At 40.0% G+C, this 8,047-nt stretch overlaps 1 long non-coding RNA gene across 1 annotated transcript in view; it reads right to left on the reverse strand.

The window, feature by feature from the left end:
• The window catches only part of LOC113463867 (uncharacterized), a 206,709-nt gene that overhangs the window by 15,054 nt on the left and 183,608 nt on the right, over nt 1-8,047 (reverse strand). Inside the window, exon 4 of the long non-coding RNA XR_003388695.1 lies at nt 2,151-2,277. This is a non-coding gene — a long non-coding RNA (uncharacterized LOC113463867). The remainder of the gene's footprint in view (nt 1-2,150; nt 2,278-8,047) is intronic.

An 8,047-nucleotide genomic window follows, 5' to 3' on the forward strand; every position in this document is an offset into this window, starting at 1 on the left:
AATCTATAATAACAAATTCAACATGCTAGCATTGTTTAAGTGTATAGTCTATACATCCTTAAGCGAAACCAATGGCCAGAGGGAAAATGCATAAAAATGGAAATTCGAGAAAAAAACGAGTTACGTACAAATCATGGTTTCAGGGAAGGAGAAACCCTTTTTCATACAACGGCGTGACACCACGATTAATAATCGCTGTGGACGACGTCTGAGGAGAAAGGAAAACCCCGGGCAACATTAATTTTCCTGGGCGAATGAAAATGTACAGGTGCAAAATGAACTTGAAAAAAGGGAAAAGCTTATGATAAAATAAATAACGATGGACGGAGGAGACGAAGAAAAAGGGAATGAAGTCAGCTCTGGCTGTCTAATATCGGAGACCTACGAGCCCTTGAAACCGCTAGTGGAGTAAGTCAATGAATATGCTTTCTCAGATGTCCAAGAAAGGTAAAGAATCCTGTGAAAATTTTATAAATCACAAACGCGGCTGTTCCACTCCGGCTTCCTTGACGATAAACTATAGGGGCGATTCTTTTTTATTTCGAGTCCCGAGTTGTTCTCGTCTCTTAACATATTACTTCCACCCGGCAAATTCGTGAAAAATAAATTCACGCGACTGTTGAAGTGTTCAATTACGAGAGTAAAAAATTAACTTAATTCAGATTTGCTTTTTAATTTGGCATTAAAAATTTATAAAAGACTGACACGGATAATTTACGCTTTGACGCCGGGCGTACGATACAAAGGCCGTGAAAATGTGTTGGCCGTGACGATCGTGTAAAACGAGTGGCTGGAAACCCTCTGCTGCGATGCAACGCGGCACGGCGTTGGCCAACTGCCTGGGTCTGTGGCCTATCGTTTATTAATTAACCGACTTAATTAATAATTCAATAACCGCCAACGCCATCCCGCACGCCTAGAGCCCTGGCACACACCCCTTCGGTGGCCGTCCTTTGCACCCTTATGTTGCGGATATACTACGTATAGAATTGAGCGTAAACCGTAGCCTGGCAGAGTCCGCTGAAACTGGTCGACCAGTTTATATCGCGACGATCGGTTGTTTCGTGACGAGGGTAGAGTTTAGAGAATGGCCTGGCTGATCCCTCGCCCGATTCAAGGGGTTGTAAACCACTTCTCATTCAGATAAGGGGTGAAGAAATGTTACTGGGTGGACTTATCATTTACTTAATTCACTATTTATATTCTTTTGAACGATAGAGCGGAGGTAATCGAGGTCAAAATATCAATGGGAGAAGAATTACCATTAGCCGGCGGATTTTTATGCAAACTACTTATGGTATCAGTTTAAAAAAATGTTTCACGTAGAAATTTTTAAACATTTCAATGTGTAGCTTGCATTTGGTATTATACATTTCATGCATTACTTATACAGTGTTTATATTTTCTGCACATTCAATTTCCTTATGAATTTATAAAGAATTGAAACACTGCACACACATGAATAATGAAAAATATCAATTTGAGACATGTATTTTATACAGATATTTGTTTGATCGTTTAAATATTGAAACATTTATCCTGATTTTCGTATTCTGAATTATTTTCTTTTTATTGAACGTTTAAAGTAACATTGACAACTGTGGTTATTAGCGACTTAGAAAGTAATATCAACTACTATTACAAGATCCAAAAATAATAATAAATCTATGCCACTATTTTCGAGTTTTGTCCCTACAGAGGACAATGAAGAATGTGTCAAGAATCATTGTCAAGCTGTAGCTGTAGCACATGTCCAATCATTTAATCGTTTTACTATCCATTCAGCTTTTAAATATTCTGTTTTATTCCCTGCATTTATAATTTCTGCACATTAAATATTCTTATAATTGCATAACGTCCGCAGTCTAATTACCAAAACTCTCAATCAATTGTAAAACGCGTAGGTTCGTACAGTTTTGTGAATGATTGGATACGAAGATTTAATCTTGAATAATTGCCTTTGGAATTCGCTGCCAGTTCATGCAATAAGAGAAACCCGGATCCACTTCAATTATTCTACACAGCACGCGAATGCAAACAGGGTTTAGGTCCGAATAATTGCGCTATTTTCCAGCGAACCGATCGGTAACAACCCGATGAAAATTATCGTTATTAATTGCGGGCCAGCTGCAGCAAATATTTGTACTCACCATCGTCCCCTTCTCTCTCGCTCCCCCGATCATTGTTGATTACTAATCCCTTCCAAACAGAGTTTCTCTTCAAGACTCGCGGGCAAACTTCGTATTGGTGTTTAACCAGCTCCAGGTTAATCGATGCCTAATTAAACAGAAGATACGACTACATTATTCCGAAAGTCGAAGGATTTACTTTTAGGAGACTTGGAGCACCTTCACAGAGTCAACACATTTTTATAATCTCTTAATGAACGAGCGAGAACGGGGACGAGACTGGCCGCAATCTTTCACCTCGGATCGCGGTTAGGGATCGACTCTTGTGAACGGGGGATAGCGTGTGTGTGACGCGCGGGTGGAACGTGCCACCCCGGCGACATTCGGTCGTGTTGGTCTGACACGCGCCCACTGTAAACCACGGAGGCCACACGTAAATCTACAGCCGCGTATTATATAGCACGCTTCATTTATTTGTGGTACACTTAATTAGACGGTTTAATTATTCGAGGTAGAGCGAAACGCAAATTGACTTTTCCCGCGCGAAAATAAGTTGAAACATTTTCCAGCAGGTCGGAATAAAACGGTCCGGGTTTCAAGGAATTGAATGAGATTTTAATATCCCTCGCCTTACTCCGTTCTCTTATTCATGAGAACGTTCTATAAAAAGTGGAACGCCCTGTATGAAATTTCATCCCATTACAATTGCACCGTCACGTTCTAATTTCAATTTTCTCGAAACCCTCGGCGGACTCGCTGAGTCACGATCAGGGATGCGGTTGAACGATCGCTTTGGAGACCGTTGGGTTTGACTAAGAGAAAAATATTAGACGATTACGTACACAGATCGGTGATAAATTTCTCTGGGCGGGAATTGGAACCGCTCGTAAGGTTCATAAAGACCGGTGGCCGAGCACGACCGTCGCGTTGCTCTACCTATTACGTAATTAGAAAACAGGACGCGATCGTTGCTTTTATCGTCCTCGGGCGCGTGCCGATTTATGTTAATGGACCGTCGTTCGTGCGCAGCGTATTGTGTCCTAGCTTTCGTTTCAGTTTTCCGGCTAATGGATACAAATTCCGTTGGCTACCAAGGCCCGCGCAGTTGCGTTGGTATTTTACAAGTGTCCGCTTGTTTGAAATTCGATTTTAACCTGCAGTATCTCCGCTCAACGAGTACACAGCGCGCGATAGGTATTCCGTTTCGCACAAACATATGTTTTCCCCGATAGAATATATCGTGTCTAAAATACGTCAGTCTCGACAAAAGTGCGAAGAGAAATGTAGGGACATTTGAAAAGCGAGCTGTTCGTTATAATCTTTTGAAAAAGCGAGTACGAAGCACCTGGCCTGGGAAGAATCTCGAATTAAACGTTCATCAACCGTCGGGGAATATTCCTTGAGAGGAAACGAGACGGGGCGAGGAAAAAGCGAGACCGACTCCATAAATCACCTCGTGAAAAAGTCCGGTTCCCTAGACACCTCACAATCAGACTTCCTGTACATCTCTTCAGAAGAAACGCGACATTCATGGATAGCTGTAAAACGTTTCCCTGCCCGATACTCGGTCCCTTCTTTTACCTCGTTTTTCGGCCGTTACGACGGCGTCGTTTTTCCGTGGCTCGCGTTAAAATTCGCCCGCGGCCACCGCCGCCGCCCGGTTTAATGCGAGAGCGACGCGATTATTTTTCGCCGTTACATTTTAATGAAACCGCCGCCTTCGCGTTCGAGGACGTTATCGAGCGGAGATTTTCCGCGGGTGCCGCGCGGCGAGTGCCGCCCGGAAACGATTATTCACCGATTCCTCAGCGGAGATCCATGCGTGCGGTCATTACCGGTGAAATACGGCTAATAAAAATCACGGCCGCGCGCAGTTCCGAACTTCGGAATGGGAAAAGTCCGCATAAAACTCTGGACAGGATAAGTCTGGGACGGGCCAAGCCGCGGGGCGAGAGAGAGAGAGAGAGAGAAAAAAAAAGGATTCAGATAAAATGCTCGGATACATTCGAAATCCGAATCGATGCTCGTTGTCTCGGCTTTTACGAGCCTCTGCAAATAACCTAATGCGTTTCGCGCGCCAACAGACGGCTGCAGCCTGTTCGCGGAAGAAAAATACTATTTCTTCGGCTCCGCAGCTTTCGACGACCGCTAATTGCAAAACAAATTGCTTTTCATGTAGAAATTGAGGACGTAGGAAAGAGGAGGCTACTGTTCCATTTTCGAGTTTCTCAGTCCAACGCAAAAAATGCAGTATTACTCCGTAGCATAATTGACGAATGAAAATGTTTTTTGTATAGTAAATTGCAGAAATAATGCTGCTAATAAGTTAAGAGGCTAGTTTTTCTTTTGAAAATGTCTCTGGTTTAATAATCTGATTTAATATCTATTTATTTCTTCCTTTTAGCCATAAGAATAGAATTAATTATAAAATATATTCGTCTACAGTTATTAGTGTTAAGTAGCAAGATTTATTGTTAAAAGCATTAGTAGGTCAGTACTGAGGCGCGAGATATTTCGCCCAAAGTAACAAAAGGGTTAAAATGGTATATCTTTTCTCCCAATGTACTGTGTAAACAAATACTACACTCTCTGCTCTTTTTTCATTTTTTAGCCACTAGAAATCGTTACCCGGAATGCACGTACCGAATAAAAACATCCTTCAGCGAGAATTTGATACAATTTCGATAACTAATCAGCGAGAAATAGAAACAACAACCTATCAACTGAATAACTATTAATTGTTGTTCGTAAATACACTTCAGTTATTCGGATAAATGATTAAATTTTGAATGCAACTGGGCGTAAATTGACAATTAACGTTTTGATTTTATTAATTTGATTTAAAATTATTTCATTAACTTCATTGAAGGAAATTCGAATTGATAAATTTCAATTGTTCAAAAATGCTCCTACTGAGAATCAGAAAATCGTTACTTGCTAATGCGGGAATTAAAAAATCTGCAACCCTGTTTAATTAGTCCATTTATTTTCAAGTTGCAATGTTGCTCTATTGTGTTTGTCAGTTTTTCGTATTATTAAAATATTAATTAATAAACAAATTATCTTCTCTCTGGATTTTCAAACTTGAGGAACTTTTTTTCACCCATAGAGCAAAGTTCATTATTAATGTTGGAACGTTGGAAAGTTTGAGCGAACCGGGTTGAAGTTGAAGAACGTAGGTCGACTTTAGATCGAATAAAGTAGAATTATTTTAATTTTGAAGTTGGGACAAAAATTTGCCTGCGGACAATCGGAGTGTCGGGAGGTCGATTCTTGCGAAAGCGCGTCGAAAATGCACGATTGAATCCTTTTTTTTTTGTCGGTCCCGGCCCTCATTCTAGACAAAAACAGGCATCTGAAAATCGGTCGAGTGTTCCGGTGCTCGGCGCTCAAGCGGCGGCGGTTTTCAACTAAATTTTCCGCGGGTCAACGAGGACGACTTCACACAATTGATCAATTAGACGAACAAACAGCCTCGAGTACTAAATTCATACGTCCATTAAATTGCTTTTGTGATCACAGCCTTTGAAGGAATGTTTCGCAACATAGAATAAAATCGAATGTCGTCGAGCCAATAATTTCCTCTTGGTTTGAAATCTAAACACTTTAGGACGAATGCATGTTAAACAATTTTAATGTAGCGCGTAAAATACCTTTCACTGTATTTGTGACTTTCCTCCATTATTATCACTCGTACTCTTGTCTCTCTCAACAAAGAAGATTACAATTTCCCAGAATTAAATGAATGCTATCAATAATTCTTTCCACTTTTTATATGAATTACTAGGAAAATTCCGATAGTGTTTATTTCGACATTTTCACAAATATGGTCATTTGGAATTTTTCTGTACCCGCGGATTCTACGTTGCGTTACGTTGAATACGTCAACTTACAGTTGGACAGTTCTACAAATGAGGAGAAAGGATACGAGCTTAAAGATCCATCCGGTGTGGCAGGCACGACGTCGTACCGGCACGGTTCCTGGTGCAAACTTTGCTAGTCGATAAATAACAATTTGCGCGAAATTGACGCGAAAGGATTTACACGGGCCGTGGCTTCCATTCGCGGAACACACGTTTCCCTGAGTTTTCGAGTACTCCAATGACCACATCGAGATCTGATGTTTCAGAGAAACGATGCCTGCTTTATTAGCCGGATTAATTGTTTAATAAAATGACTGTTTTTATAGGCTTAAAAGGAGCTGCGGAAAATGGAAATCGAATGAAAAAATTTTATGAACCTTTTATACGCGAGATGAATGGAACGTCAATGAAAATCGAAGCTGTGGATATATTGAGTCGTCCTGTCGCGATATCGACTCGTGACACGGAACTGCAATATTCAGTTCATTTTTTGCGCCCACATCTTTTTTATGTCATCAGTGAAAAAAACGAAGTTCATACGGCGGACGAAGTTGAAGCACAGACTTCAAATTAAAGAGGCGCGTTTGAATTCTGCACCGTGCAAACGTAAAATTCAAAAGAATCTCTTTTTATGTTCCATGATGTTTAAGGACATCTTTTATGATCCAAATACGTTTCATAATTTTCGTATAAAATTTGTTAGTAATAATAAACTAAATTGGAAAATGATTTTCTTTTGTGTTGTAAAGTACGAATTAATTCTACAAACGATTTTAAATTTAATTATACTTGAAGAACAGATTTTTTTCTATAGAGAATTTTATATTTACATGCATTCTTATATGCATTTATTAGCTTTATTTGGACGTTGATTCAGGATGTTTCATTCTCCGAAATGGCAATGAATTAATGTATCTTCAATAACGTACATCCTACCTATATTAAATTAAATATTAAATTATCGATATTGTGACAGGTACGTAACAAGTTCGACACTTGTCTGTCCATTTAACTCAATTAATGATTTCGAATATAGTATCATAAATCGTCAATCACTTTCTCATTCGCTTCTGAACAGAAATCTGGGAAATCAATAATTGTTTGACTTCGCATTTATTTTCCATTAGCTACCTAATGGTTACTCGTTAATCTTATCAACTTTGAATCTCTCTTGACTGGGAAACTCGTCTTATTTCTTCTTTTTCTGGAGCTCGAAGCAACAGAATGGAGCAACTCTCTCGAGGGTGGAGAAATAATTCGCGTGGGTCTAACACAGACTGATCTGTCCCGCGTGGTCCATTAACTGCGACCACGACGCTCACCCGATTAGACAAGAGCGTCGCGGTGTCACCCGCCTATAAAACCTGTGCCAGGGTAGGTTTTTTGGGACGTTCATGGGTCACGGGGATTATCCCGGACGTCGAACGGGAAGGCAACCGAGCCGGAAGCCGATTTTATCGGGTCAGCTCGATGGACAGAGTCGTTCTGCAAAATGGCAACGCCTTCGAATCACCCTCTCGAACATCAACGCAGCCTTCGACTGTTCCGGCTGCGAACACAACGACCGGTTTCACGGAAAATCTCTCCGAGGGAAGCCATACCATCTTGCTATTTGGGAAAAAATTGAATGTCGAAAACAAGCAGAAAGCTTTCACTGATTTTTCAATTTCTACACTCTTACGCGTTCTACGGTTACTGGCTTTCGTAGAAAACATTTGGATTGCGTTAAACGATTTCTACGTAAATACTATGATATTATGTTTGGAAGCTATTATGGTAGGAAATTTAAATATCAGTATTAAGGGGGATTCAATAAATAGGCTGGGATTTACAAAATATTTGAGAGTGCAAATTGGTGTTTATTTAAAATGGAAGCAAGCTACCTGCTAGGTACTTGCTCTTACTCTTTAGAAAATTAACAATCATCGTGAATAAACGAAGTTTTACTATAAATATACTATGCCTTCTTCCACAGTATTGAAACCTAAGGTATTATTGGGGTGTATATAATAATGTATTTAAATCACTTGAATCTTTATAAAAAAGATTAATTCA

This window comes from Ceratina calcarata, unplaced genomic scaffold (assembly GCF_001652005.2).
Source record: "Ceratina calcarata isolate Rehan_Ccalc_2016 unplaced genomic scaffold, ASM165200v1 scaffold178.2, whole genome shotgun sequence".
Lineage (NCBI taxonomy): Eukaryota > Metazoa > Arthropoda > Insecta > Hymenoptera > Apidae > Ceratina > Ceratina calcarata.